Below are 15475 nucleotides of genomic sequence, written 5' to 3' on the forward strand. Positions count from 1 at the left end.
GCTGGTATATAAAGCACTGAATGGTTTAGGGACAAAATATATTTCTGACCTCCTGTTACATTACATCGTCTGGAACAGGTCCGCTCTCTGTCCCCACAGTCAGAACTAAACATGGAGAAGCAGCGTTCAGTTTCGCTCCACATTTGTGGAAAAGCTCCCACAGATCTTAGTTCTGTTAAATCAATGCTGAGGACTTTCCTGTTTTCACTTTATTAAATCAAACCACTTCTAATTTCTTACACTGCACTGTTAGTTTCACTCTTATTTCTAATTGTATTTCTTAATTGTTCTTTCTCTATAAGTTATGCTATTCATTTCTTTTTAAATGATTTTTTTTGTTTCGTCTTGCTTTTACAATGCGCCATGACACCTTTTATATTTTATGTAAAAATTGAAATGTGCTTTACAAATTAACTTGCCTTTCCTTTAACGTTAATTGTTGAATATATGAGGAGACATTCATTTAAAAACAGAACTCTTTGGGTGGATTACAGGACATCAGAATGTGTAGTTTTTAACAATCAGGTCACAAGAAATACTATTGATATACTGCCATTGATATACAGTCCTTGTTTTGGACACAGTATGGTGGCATACAAATAGGTGTGGATGTGACTGACTTCCATTCAGTCAATATCAGATGACAATAAACCATAAACATGACAACTTTAACTCATGACAAACATATTTCTTCATCACTTTGATCGTAAAGTTAAACTATCCTCTTTATTCTTCTTCTCTAATGCCAACGAGAGAGAAACAATCAGTTAGTTTTCTTCCCTCGACATTGATTGAAATCACTGACTCACAAGGATTTTCTCTGCCTCACTTACTCTCTAAATCGTACAACATCCCGGCCTGCAAAAATACTGAATATTTTAAACCCCAGGATAAAGCGACGGAGGGAGAACAGGAAAAGGGAAGCTCATTTACAGCAAACCATCACTCGAGCAGTGCACAATGGCTCGACGTGGCCCAGAGTCAGTCACGTCATTTATTCTCTTTAAATGGAAATAAAACGTCATCTGCAATGGCCCCACTTTCCCAAATTAGCTTTTGATTAGTGCAGTGCAACTTTAACAGAGCCACTCATGTAATAGGAGTTCTTTGTGTTTTCGATTTTTATTTAGCATTGATAAAAAAAAAAAGACAAATGATAATAAACAGTGCACGGGGAGGCAGAAAACCCAGTGGGCACATTTTGAAGCCTCTCTCTTAAAATCAATAAAAATTCACAAAATCAGCTAAAGTTAACGTGCAGAAAATAACATGACAACCCACGAGAGTCAACTAATTAACAATAACATGTACAAAAACAAAAAATCAACACTAATATCAATACAAAAGCAAAAAATGTGTGTAAGTGTGGACAAGTGTGCAGATGCATTCAGATGAGTGTTTGTGTGTGCGAGTTGTTGGTGTGTGTGTGACACATGCATTAACTCCTGAGCTATAGAAAACAGTAGTTCAAAGACAACCACACATAAAGAGGATCAGTGGAATGGTCTTTTAAACATCTTTTGTAACATGGAGAACCATATCTGCAGTTCGTAGACTAAATGACTAAGGCCCAATCCCATTCCACCCTTTCTACCTACACCTTAGCCCTTCCCCTCCGTTTTGTGTAAAGACTGTACAGCCCTCCAAACTGATATTTTTCAGACCCAAACTTCAAAGCGAGGGCTATGAAAATTTCCCAGAATGCCTTGAGAATCAACGGCAAAATGGGAGAGAGACCCACACATGTAATTAATAAGGATTTTAAAATTACGATAATAATTGTAATATCTTAGTTTAATATCGTTTCAATGTGTTACGGTCATTTTTTTTCACAACAACTTTAAAAAGAAAGCTCTAGCATGCTAGCACCTGATTTAACCAGCGTATAGAAAGGGAGTAACTGAAGTTAACTGCTGCTCTATAAACAATGCATCCTGGCAGGATGGCATACAGACCACTGCTAGCAGCCTGAAGCTCGGTGCTTTGGATTTATATGTGAAATAATGATGAGCATCCAAGCGTTTCAATTTCCATTGGATGAATGGCAAATGTCATTGATTCACCTTCATTAGCACAGATGTTATTAGGATATTAAGGGTTTGTCACTTTAGTAACTGCAAGCAATAGCATTGGTTTATTTAAGATCTCAAAAATGTTATTACAATGACATCCCCGGCAAAACTATTTGTTTGGGCCCAAGTGTCAGATAAGTGATTGAGGCAAATGAAAAAGCACAATCTCTCAGTGATGCTGGATGTGATGAGTTGGTCTTTAACACTCTGAGGAAGCACCGAGCCCCCAGCCTGGCCACAGCTCTTTGAAGTGATAGGTAGGATGGTATATCTTCAGGTGTGACATGTCTCTGCCGCACAGAGCAGCCACACGCTGATTGAACTTTTTCACACACTTTTAGTACAAAAAGCAGTTTGTGATTTATAAACCAAATCATCTGTGAGTTCTTTTTTTTTCCTCCTCTGAGATGAGATCTTCAAGCACAATCTGACAGAGTGAGAGAGAGAAGCTCCTCCAGCATAAAAGGATCTTCAAAAGGCCGTACGGCCGACCAGATTTCCTCCAAGGGCACGGCTGGATTTTCTTTTTTAAAGCATTACCCTGCTGCCCCGAGGCATATCAAATATGAATAGAATCCGGCTTGATCGATAAAGAGTAGGCGAGTAATCAGAGCACCGCAGTCTGAGTCTCAAATCCAGGCCTGCATCTCGGTCTAGAAAGTGCACACATCAACCACGCGTGCATACTGCACACACACCGAGGTAAGACTGGATTAATTCTCCCTGACAGACACAGTTGTGCAATTAGAAAGTTCAATGTGGTGGTTTCCGATGATTCATTATTAATCCAAAATGAAACATGAATTATAGAGGAGGGGTTTTACAGACGTACTTTGGTGTTTTGATTTTTTTTCTTTTTGCATCTTTTCCAGAATAAACAAATCTGGAGTCCAACAAGAATATATCTATCATTGGATTTAGGAAAACAGTTACTATTTGAGCTGCTGTGGCTCAGAAGATAGAGCCGATTGTCCTTTAACTAAGGTCGGGGGTTCCATCCCAGTCTCCCCCATTCTGCATGCCTAAGTGTCCTTGGGCAAAAAACTGAACCCCAAATTGCCCCTTGTGACTGAAGCAGCAGTGTGAGTGACGTATGATAGAGAAACGGCTGCACATAGATGCACTGAATGAATGTATGTGTGAGTGGGTGAATGACAAAAACTGTACTGTAAAGTGCTTTGACTGGTAATCAAGACTAGGAAAGGTCTAAATAAATACAGACCATTTACAAAACCTCTGCGTAACCTTTTCTTGGGTATCTCTTCCAATGCAAAGAAACGAAACTCTTGATATAAGACTTCAAATTGTCACGAAGTGGTAAAACAGGGCGGCAACAGCTTTTGAAACCAGACCTCTGATTTAATTTTGTGATTACAGCATCACACGCAAAACCTCACAGATTAAATAGAAAAAGGCTAGATTTGTTCCCACGCAGCAATACCGAGGAATCAGCATCATCTGATGAATGATCAGATTATTATGTTGGCCTACTCATGACAAAGCTGACAGGGGAGCATATGAAGAGAAAACAAATAGGATTATTGCCCCGAGGCTGAGCTGACATGCTGTGTATAGTGTAATAATAATGTGGTACTTGCTCTCACGGCCTATTCAGCAGATTCCACACAGGTTTGGCGAGTCAGAAAACAGATAACCTGAAAAAGATACAGGATTTCTAGCAGCGAGCTTCAGAGAAAAAGCACTGATTCATATGGTCCATACAGGAAATGATGATAAGTAACTCTGCGAAAGATTTACGCAAATGAAACGAAACTATTCTTTATCTGCTCTTGGAAACTTTCTGCATGAGAGAGACTTTCCTGCTCACCTGTCCCCTCCCCTGCGGTCGACACGCCAGCCAGCCGACGAGAGGCACGGCTCATATAGGCCACAGCTCTTTTGTTGCTACGGCTTATTCATTATTCACCTGATCTGAAAAACAGGCTGCAAAACCAACTGCACAGCTGTCATCGAGCAACAAGGCGTAGACACAAATTATTCATGGCGCTGCGAAGAAAAGGCAGCAGAATGAAGGGGGAAAAAATAATAACAAGAGACACCAGCGAGGTGGCTGACTTGTGTGGGGAGAGCCGGCAACCTTCCTCCCGGAACTACGCAGCCGTTCCCCAACGCTTCCCCCACGAATCCCTTTACATCCCGTGGAAACTTTACCAGTGTGAAACAGGGCGAGGGTGCTCATATGTTTGCTTTAGAGATTTTTTTTTACACCATTAATAAAGCAGTTGAAGTTTAAGTGTCTAAAAGTGAGCTCAGCTTTTAGTATGTGTTGGTGTCGAAGCAGCAGTGTCCGGGGTGTAGGGTGTACCCTGACTCGAGCAGGATGCATGCTGGGAAAGCTCTGAGGCCAACCATGAATCCAAACCATAGACCCTTTATCTAGACAGGATTCAGAGGTTTAGATAATAGTTAATATTACAGACGTATAGAAAATCATACCAGGGTCAATTTTGGTGCTGTTCAATTTTTGCATCTCATTTAACACGGATGCTATGACAGTTAACTTCCAATAAAGCCCACTGACCTTAATACGCTGATGTCATCGCCCTCCTCACTCAAAAAGCTTTGCACAGATAACACTGAACTCAGCTGCATTTGGTTGGTTGCTTATTTGTTTGTAAGCAAAAACAACGAGACATATTCCCACAAAACTTGGTGGAGGAATGCAGTAAGAGTCAGGAGAGAGCTCATAACATTTTGGTGGAGATTTGGATCACTTGGATATTGTGAGATAGAAAAGGTGTTCAACATTGTCACCATTTCCCCAGGCAATAATTAATGGATCTTGATGGAAAAAGATCTGGCACATTTAGGGGACTGATATCTATGAGTTTGAGAAATGTGATGCGGCTTGAGTGATTGACTGTTGTTCCTTGATATGTGCTCTACTGAGTTTTAGTTTCAAAAAAAGATTTAAAAATCTGATGCCTTTAAACCTTCAAAGCGTTTCATGTCCAGGCAGCAGCACCTAGCTGCATCACTGTGCAATGCACTTCCTCAGTCACACTTATTATGTCTATATTTGTATTCATATAGTATTCATAATGACTTTAGATCATTTGGATAATCTTAATCATTTTTATTTTTGTCCACCACGTTCTGTGCTTACATTGTCCTGTTTTGTATTTCATTTTTGTGGTTGTCTGCCTTGGCTTTATGCTGCTGTAAAATTCTTCATGACTTTTGCTAAGATGAGTTTGATGTTAATTTATAATTTAATAATGAAGAAATAACGTTTTTGTGCAAGTTTTTTTTATGACACATTCATGCAAATCAATGCAGGTGTGTGTGTGTGTGTGTGTGTGTGTGTGTGCGTGCCCGTGTGCGTGTGTGTGTATGTGTGCCCGTGTATGTGTGCGCGCGTGCGTGTGGGGAGGAGGCGTGGACAGTGACAGTGTTTTTGTTTTCAGTTTTCAGGCTTGTTTATAATGGAATGTCCCAAGGTGTTTGTGCATATGTGTGTTATTCTACAGCCATGAGAATAGCCATGAGCCCCCCCACACACACACACTGGTGACAGCAGAAAATGGTGGGCATTCTGCCTTGAAAGCTTTCCATTAGCCGGGCTCTGTTCTGTGGGTCTGGGGCCCTGAACAGCATGAGTCCGGGGGAGGTGGGGGGGACTCACAGGTTTGATGAAAGAGAGGGGCGGGTGAGGCTGTCCACTCTTTTAAAGACATGTTTTTCCGGTTCATTTAGCATTACATATCACTAGACAATTTGGATGTGAGCTGTCAGTCAAACAAAAAGGCTGCTCTGCCGTCGCTCAGTAAGAACGCGTGTGTGGGTCACGCTCCCCTGCTCTCTGGCTGGTTTTACACATGTGATATTTATATTCTGTACCGGCCAAAAAGAACCTGTGTTCAGTCCTTTTACTGCCTCTGCTGCTGGCCTCGTTGGCCTTGTTCCGGAAGTCACGTCTAATAGCATATGAATCCTGAAGGTGACATTAAAAGGATCCAGCCTGGTTAAAAGGCTCGATAACAGACAATTCTCTTCTCTTCAGGGGAAAGACAACACATGAAAAGGAAATCAAGTGACAAGAAAGAGAGCCTGGCAGCCTTTTAGTGTGCAGCTGATATTCTTGTTCCCTCATAAAAGGCTTTACATGGCTGAGAATTTGTGATGAGATGATGTGCAGAGTGTAAAACTGTGAGATTCATGCACAAATCCTTGCATGCTACCCAGTTAATATGAATATAATATAACTGTGTAGCAAAATTCTCTTTAGGCTGCAGATTGAACCTCAATACTGTGTTTTGTGCTGATGAAAATGTGTCTGTAGCAAACAGTATTTAAATAAACAGTCATGTAACAAGGGCAGACAAAACATTATATATATATATATATATATATATACAAACACACACCCCATGACAAAGGTTAGTAAAATTTGATTTGAGGTCATGATGAACAAAAAAGTGAAACCAGAATTCTAGAAAGTCATATAAATGACAATCTGAGAGTCCATTTATATTATCCGATGATAAATTAGCCTCTAGCAGCAATGACCAATATTTTGTGACTTCTGGTGTAGACAGTGGATATCCAGGCCAAGACTCCATCTTCTATTCACCATACACTGTTTAAAGTCAGACTAGTTGCTTTTTTCATACGAGTTGAACTTTTCTCCACACAAAACACAATCAGTGATACTTTCTGTGGGTGTTTTAGGTCCAGACGACAATTTGGCTAATCTCTATTAACAGATGAATGCCGATAAATTAAAAAGCCAACAGCCGATGCATTTCTGTCAAAGTGTTCTACCTCCTTTGCTCTCCACACGCGCTGCTTACCTGCAGGCAACCAAAGCCTGCCCAAACGTGATTGGTCAAACTAGAAACAAAAACCAGAAGAAGTCCGGCCCTAAAATCTTGTTCCTACAGATTCTGCATATTTACATGCAGAATCAGTTTATAGAGATTATCTAAACTTTAAATCAGGACAAAAGATAATACAGATAATATGTGTTTGCAGTGTTTACAGTAAGTATTAAACCCCTTTAACATAAAGTCACATACCTGTGTGTAGATATACACGCACCTGGAGGGATCACCTCCCACCACACTGCAAACAATCAAGCCACTTGGCAAAAAGGTGACCTTGGGAGTGCAGTTAAACTGGTCAATAACAAATTGAAACCTTAAGAAATGTTAATGTATATAGAGCAGGTCATGCTAAAAAATGACACAGAAACAGCTTAAAGACAACATTTAGAGTTCAGATCTCATTCCAATACGTTAATTGCGACTAGATTTTTGACGATTTTGTTCAATCACGATCCCTAATGTAGCGTGAGAGATCTTCAGCAGGGTCCAGACATGCAGAGCAGATAAGTAGAGATCTATCCACACAGATTGAAGACTGTAACCAAAGGTGCATCTAAATATGCGGACTTGGAACAGGGAACTAATTATGCAAACATGTCTTGTATTTGACTTGATTGAACTCAATTTGTAGAGATTTGTTTTTACTGTTTCTGTTCCCCAGTGTCAAACGGCCATTCGAAATCTACTTTGATTCAATGTGCTCAAACAAAGTACACAAAACGTTCACTGTTATAGAGACTGCATGAATACATTAACATGCCATGTACAGTACAAGCCAGTGCTGCGTAGCGAACATGTTAATTAAGTTGTAAGATGTTGTAACACAGGGAAGTTTAGTGCCTCTGTCAAATCAACACACAAAACCTCTTTCACGTCTTATTATCTATGCAAACAGCATCTGACTGGCAGCACAGGATGTTACTCTGTGATACTGTGAAGCCTGATTGCAGCTGTGAATCTTTCTAAAAAATTCATAAGATCCATTTCACAAATGACCAAGCCAAGCAGGGGCCTGTATCTGAACAGCAAGCAGAGGAGGGTCTATAAGAGGAGCCGTCAGCCGGAGGAAGGAGTACGAAAATGACAAAGATTTATTCTCAGCCACGATCAAATATTTATGCTGAGGCATTCAAGTAAAGTTACTTTTTGTGTTCTGATTTAATGAATGATTTGAGCAGTGGCAGTGCTGGGAGGCACAGATGTTGCGTTTGCTGAAGCCTGCACTAATGCCCATTCAGGGGTCTGTGTGGTCATGTGTCAGACTGCAGCAGGATCAAAGCAGAGTGGAGCCATTGTGGGGATCGCAGCATAGGCGAGCAGGATGGTAAGTACTTCCACAGCCCCAGAGGTCTGCGCTGGGCCATGGCAGAGGAAAACCAAGAAAGGTGGAGGGGAAATAATCCTTATATTAATAAACTGTCTTTGTTGGAAACTCCTGCAGGTGAAACGGGGGTTTTTAATAGTGCTTTTATCCAGACATCAGAGGTTTTTATTTCCAAACTAAAATGATAATCAGTATAGTGCATAAATCTACCAAGGCCCAATTCCCCTTATGAAACCACATTTAAAATCACTAGATGGGTCTTATCTCGCTGTCATAGAGTGCTGCATCCTGTTTGTAAACTATCGATACTGCACTATCTGCTGCATGACTGAAATGACATATGCTTTAAGACAGTCTTTCCTTTCAATTAAAGAGCAAACTAATGTTACTTTACCTTGTGTTTTATCAGACCTCAACAACATGCAAAAACACACACTTTCCATTTTCATTACAGAAACTAGAATACCTTAACCAAGGCCGCTTATGAAACCACATTTAAATCCCCTTGATCCAGATTTTTATTTGGATCAGCACCACATTTCACACACTCATAAATATCAGTCCCCTCTCAGATTTTTTTAATCAGCATCCATAAATTATTCCCTGAGAAATAATTGTGAAAATTTGGCAAAACAGACTATCTCACAATATTAAAGAAAGTGAGAAAAAAAAAAATCCTAAATGTTTTGGTTTCTTCTTCAGGTTCAAACAAACAAATGCAGACAAAAAAAACCCACCTTCCTGGTGGAGGTAATGAAAGATGGCTCTATTTTCCTTATCATGTGCCAGTGTGTTGCCAACCACTCTATTAAAGATAGGCCACTTCACAGTAGGGCTGCGTACATGGTGGGATTGATCCAAAATGACAAAGCCACAGTCAAAGGAAGTTGATCCAGGCAGAGCAGTGACTCTCCCATTCTCCCTCTGGCATCCTCTGAAACATTAATGACCCCAAGCTGAATCTGATCTGCCCTTCATCACTCACTGTGTCTTTACTCAGACCTGTCTAATATTATCACCTAACAGCCTCTGGGATAAACATAAAAGAATCTTTGATTAGTTGTTTATCAGGATATTAGTACGGCAATAGATGAAGTCATCAAATCTATGAATAATAAAGAGTAAAAACAAATCTTTGACCTTCATAACTGGTCGTGAAAGAAAAGATTCTGGACAAAGTTCTGTGAATTCAATTAAAGGTCTAGAACAGATGACCTGAAAGCAGGCGTGAGTGGGCAGAAAGTGCCAGGAGACATCTGTGGCAGGTGAAATAGGAATTCTAACACCCGAGTGAACATTTAAACAGATAAAGGGAGGAACAAAAAAAAAGGCTAAAAGCCTCCATCACTTCCAACAAGACATTGGTACCCCAAACACAGTGTGTCAGCATCTTTAAACACCGGAGAGAAGGGGAGATGACAAAATCGTTTTGACAGCCAGTTCACATGTAACATCTCCGATTCATCCACCCATGGGAGTTGCTGGGCAGTTTTACCCCGCTGCCGGGGGGGGACCAGGCCCCGTGTGTGATAGCAGAGTGGGCAGGGCCGAGCCACGCGCCACTTATTGATCAGAGTCAGACAGGGTGTCAGTCTCCACAGCCCAGAGTTACAGCAGCCAAGCAGCAGTTATCTGTGTCTATTAAGGCGTCCGCTCTGTGTGTATTGATTGGGAACAACTCGACACTGGGAATTGTCATCAAAATGCCGGTTTACAAAAGGCTGAGCAGGCGATGAAGTCTGTACGGTCCCGGCAGTATGGATTTGTTGATGCAGTTCCCTCAGCGGCGCCCGATACCAGACAGACGCCTCGGCTCAGGAAAGACGGAGGTGTGCGTCCTGGGCCTTTGTCTCGCATTGGGAGCTTTCACCTCTCAGTACACTGGTAGATAATGCAGCTTCACGCCATGTTGAAAGACTGGACTACACTACCACAACAGCTTTTACCAGAGCGACAAACAAATGTTCTTCAAACACACTCACACACACTCAGCCCACCCCCCCCCCTGCAATTGTTTGCTTCAGGGGCAAAGCTTTTACAAAAGGGGGCCAAGGTCAGGACTCTCCCTTGTGAGACCACCGTCTCCATTAGCTGTCAGTTCACTGGGGTCTATGTTTCTTTCTTTCCCCATACATACAGTATATTCTCCGGCTGGATTCTACACTTAAGGTACACTACACAGGAAAAATAATTTGAGCTGACCTTCACATCACAAGGACGCATACCTGGACTGGAAAACTCACATTTAGAGTTTAACCGTACAAAACATTTAGTTTTATGTACTTTTTTCTGTCTCTGAGATTTTAGCTGCCACCCTGACAGTAAGGAGGAGAAGGGAACAACATTTCTGAAGAATGTGGCTCATTTCTTATTGTCAGCAAATCCAATGAAAAACTATGTGACTCGATCAAATACTAAAAAGAGGTGATGTTATTCCTCTGTGGCAAAGATCTCTAATGTTGCCCAAACGAGTAAAACACTTTTTAACAGGGTAACAGTATTTTCACAGTATAACTTCAGAAAGAAGTTCCGTTTACATGATCACAGCCCTTAACCAACATGTGGTACACCCGCCAGCCACCCCAACCACCTCCTGGTTTCTCTGCTGCTGTTAATACATGTTGTTCTTCTTGTTCTTAAACCTACATGAGTCACGTTGCTGAAATCACAGTGTCGTGCTGTTTCAGGAAATGACTGGAGCCCTCTTTGAAAGTAAAACTATCCGTTTTTTAAGATGTACTTCTTCAGTGAGATTGAATATGTTGGGGTCTCAGTGCCACAGACAGGGGCAGTCAGAAAGTCTGGTTTGTTGGTTTTGTCTTTCCTAAGGATTTGTTCCTAAGTGGTTTTCCCTGACAACTCAAAATCCACAACGGGTGGAAGAGTCCTGATAAACACCGTCCACATATCTGTGGATTATCCTGAATAACTTCTGTATTTTATATAGAACAACTGATTGTCTTTTTTTCCATAGAAGACTGAACACTTGCTGCAAAGAGACTCAAATTAAGAGACGGGCTATCAGATGCAGTATTTACACAGTACTCAAAATGTATTGCTTGAAAAAGGAAGATGATAGAGACTGGAACAGTATCTACACTGAAATATAAAGAAATAAGGATTTATACAGAACATGCAGCCAACAAAAAGTGTCTGTAGACTGAAGACGTTAGGTGATGAGCTTCTGGAATATGAAACAAGCCAATTCCTCTCTAGACAGCTTCATACCTATATTTTTACACATAGATACAAGTCACTATCTCCATTTCTTCTTTTTTGTGTGATTTAGGTGAACAGACCCTTCAGATGTAAGACCATACACCATTTAAATTCACTTGAGATCCTCTGGATCAAATTGTGAAGCAGCAATCTCAAAAAAAAGCAAATCTGCAGGGCATAAACAAATATTTTAAAATCAGAATTCATCTGACCGTCTCAGGTAGCAGGAGTGTAGCTGCAGCGAGGCCCGTGGGAGAGGCCCTAAACATGGCAGTTTTTCTTGACAAGCACAGCAGCAGACGCGAGAGCTTGCAGCCGTCTGTGGAGGCCTCCGGGGGATGCCGCATAAATAGTTCACTTCGAACCTCTTGCTCTCTAAGAGGGCCCAGAGGAAATATGGGATAGGAAGGGAAAATGGAGAGGCTTTATTTCGCCCTCATAGGAGTGCTGCCTCTTTGTATACTAGACTGCTCCATAAATACTGCACTATCTGCTGCATGACTGAAATCATATATGCTTCACTCCTGATTTTGTTTTAACCAAAGAGTAAACTGACGGCACGTTACCTTGTGCTCTATCAGGCCTCATCAACATGTAAAACATACTTTACAATTTCATACAGAAACTGGAATGGCACTCAGCACGTTCATAGCTCCACTAATGCCCAACAGTTCCCTTATGAAACCACATTTATTCAACCTGGATGTATATTTGGATCCGCACCAAATTACACACACTCATAAATACCAGTCTCCTAAACATGTCTGAGTTCTTTCATATGGATCTATGTATTATTCAATATAATGTTGAAAAATTCCTGATCTGACAATGTTAAAGAAAGTGAAAAATAATGAATCTTCGATGGGTCATGCCCCACGCCATCACAAAATGTCATAGAAATTGGTTAAATAGTCTTTGCGTAATCCTGCAAACTAAAATACAAACACAAAAAAAGAAAAAGAAACACAAACAAAAACAAAACCTCTTTGTGGAGGTTAATAACTAATCTGCTGCATTTCTTTCACCATCCTGGAGCTTATACAAGTCCAACCTCTGCTCACCTTGTTACACATATGTGTTGTTGAAGCCCTGCAAATTAAAAATAAATGGATATGTGATATCGGTGGCCCGAGATATGCCTCTGAACACTGCCGACCGCTCCCCACATGCCCTGACAGTCATGCAGTATCTTCACCTGACCTGAGGACTGCTCAGCGTGTTCATCCACCGCGACAGATACTTACGTCAAAGCTTTCAAATAAATGTACTTGTCAATCTAAAATAAACTGCAGGTGTAAAGTAAAGCTTCAGACTGGGTCAGATTTCACACTGGAACATTGCCTCTCCTGACACGATGATACAGGCAGCAATATACATCACTATGTGCTACTGTTATGTGACAATCAATGATTGGACCAAATTAAACCTGAGAGAAGGTTCAGACAAAACTGTAAATATCAAATTCAAATATCATTTCACACAAAGTAACCTGCTTTTCTCTGCATTCTTAAAAACATGCAGTGGAAGGCACAATGTGTAGGTTTTTTTAGACTTCACTTTCATTTATTTTGACTTTATATTAATACTACACTACATTTCGAAAAGCAAATATATAGGCCTATCCTTAATTTATTTATATATATATATATATAGTTATATTATTGTCTACATAACAAAAACTTGCATTTATCAAGATTTAGCAATAATGGAATCAGAATCTGATGAATCTGTTTATTTAGCCGCGTGGTCACTGTCAAACAAATCTGGTAACACCACACACACACACACACACACACACACACACTCACACACACACGCACACACACACGCACGCACGCACACACACGCACGCACGCACACGCACACACACAAACAACAGTCCTGATCTAGTACATTTTCTGAATTTTAAACTAAATAAGTAACAGTGTATGTGAACTTTATTTTTGGGTTATTCAAAATATCAATCAATAGTTTTCACATGTGTTGAATACATTTGATAGATATTATTGATACAATATTTTTGACTTATCTTTTACATTCTATCTTTATTGATATGGTCCTCTAGATAAATAGCGCCCTCTGGAGTTGAAAGTCATCACTCATCTGGTCATTTGTATTCTATGTAATGAAAAATAAAAATCAACTAATCAAGGAGCTGATACAGAGAAGTGATTATTTAAATGTAAAGATGAACCATTTTCTGTTTTGAACCCACTGTTACAAAAAGAGAAGGAATTCCATTCCAAAGAAAATAATTAATTTCGGGTTCATTTACATAATGTATTAGATGACCTGCTGTACGAAGAAGACATAAACAGCATCATGATAACACATCAATCGTGATCCAAGATGTTGTTTGCTTTGGTCTTTTCTTCACCTGGGAACAACTGTCAAAACTAAACCTCACCAGCCTGCAATTAACAGAATCAGGGACAAACATGGAGTGAGACGCAGTCTGTCTACTGTATTTGCTTTGAGGCTTTTGTCTGAGGCTTTCATCACACGGCAATACACAGAGCAAACCTGAGCGGCAGATGTCGGCTAAATCCGACCGTTCAAACACGCTTCCCTCCCTATTCATCTCAAATCAGGACTTGAGCTGCTCCTTTAACTGAAGCTGTCTGGCTGCAGCAGGAAGTCACTGATTGTGTTTCTATTATATGACACGTGCATGTGACCGCTGGAGGGGAAAGAGATGACTTTGAAGCCTTTGTGTTGACACACAGGAGCAATACGTTGTCATTAAACAATCATGGAAAAGCATTTCTAATCCATGTGCCCTTCTGTACGACAGGCTTTACCATTTAATTAGACAGAAGTCTGGAGCACCGAGCTACACGTCACAGGTAGATGTGTTCATGTGACATACTGTCAGAACACAATGAGGCTCAGAGCAGTGCTGCTCGGGTTAATTCAAAGGAACACAGCAGTTGTTTTACTTGTTTAGTGAGAATCAGTTATACTACTTGTGGACCAAATCATATAATTATCAAAGAGCACCATCTGCGGTACACTTGTATATAGTCTAAAACAATGTGTCCAATTAAAATTCACCTTTACGGTCATTAAGGAGGTTGTATTGTGTGGTGCTAGTGATTTGTAATTTTCCACTCAAAGACACCTCATTGACTTAGAGTTGCTTCAGAGTCTAGAAGTGCATACCTCCGCCAAGGCCCAACAGTCCCCTCATGAAACCATATTTAGATTCATTAGATCCATTTTTTAAGTGCACACACACAAACTGAAATATCAGTCCCCTAAACATGCCAGATTTTTTCTAGCAAGACCTATAAATTATTCCTTTGAGAAATCAACGGAAATGTTGAAAAATGCCAAATGCTAAATCTTGCAATGTTAAAGAAAGTGACAAAAAAAATAAAAAGGCTGATTATGTTAGTCCACAGCAACGGCCATCTTGTGAGAACCCCCTTAAATATGCTCATATGGCTTTATACAGGAGACATGCAACAACACCATGGTCACAAAGCCAGAGACCCCCTTCTACTAGTTTTCTGCAAAAAGCTTCTTAACTTTAGAGGTTTGGTTAAAGAAGAGAACATCTAATTCTGTCTTTATGATTGGTCTGGGATGTTTGCACTCAAACTTAACTACAGTATAATAACACCTCAGCATGATGTGAAGAATCATTAGCAGTCATGTAAAATGAAATGATTTAAGAAACATTAAAGAAACCTGTATTTTCCTTTGATGCAGGCGCCTGCAATGTAATTTTAATACAGAAGATGATTAAAATAATAAATGAATATAATTTTCATCAACGTTCCAGATATTAGCACAATATAAAACTGTATGACAGAGTGTAAGGGCAGAGGATGTTACACCTTGTACAGACTGTTCAACCCTGTGAGGCAATTGGTGAATATGGGCTGTATCGAATAAAACTGATTGATTGATGCAGTTAGGTAAACACAAAGTTGACCACAAAACTATTTACTAAAGGAGTTCTGGTGTAATATACTTTGAGTCCCTCCAAAGCGTGACCCCCTCTGCAC

The 15475-nt window shown here is 40.3% G+C and overlaps 1 protein-coding gene across 1 annotated transcript in view; it reads right to left on the minus strand.

The window, feature by feature from the left end:
* Positions 1-15475, minus strand: part of LOC117760040 (uncharacterized protein C1orf146 homolog) — a 36152-nt gene that overhangs the window by 3658 nt on the left and 17019 nt on the right. The window lies entirely within an intron of this gene.

Source organism: Hippoglossus hippoglossus, chromosome 4 (assembly GCF_009819705.1).
Source record: "Hippoglossus hippoglossus isolate fHipHip1 chromosome 4, fHipHip1.pri, whole genome shotgun sequence".
Classification (NCBI taxonomy): domain Eukaryota; kingdom Metazoa; phylum Chordata; class Actinopteri; order Pleuronectiformes; family Pleuronectidae; genus Hippoglossus; species Hippoglossus hippoglossus.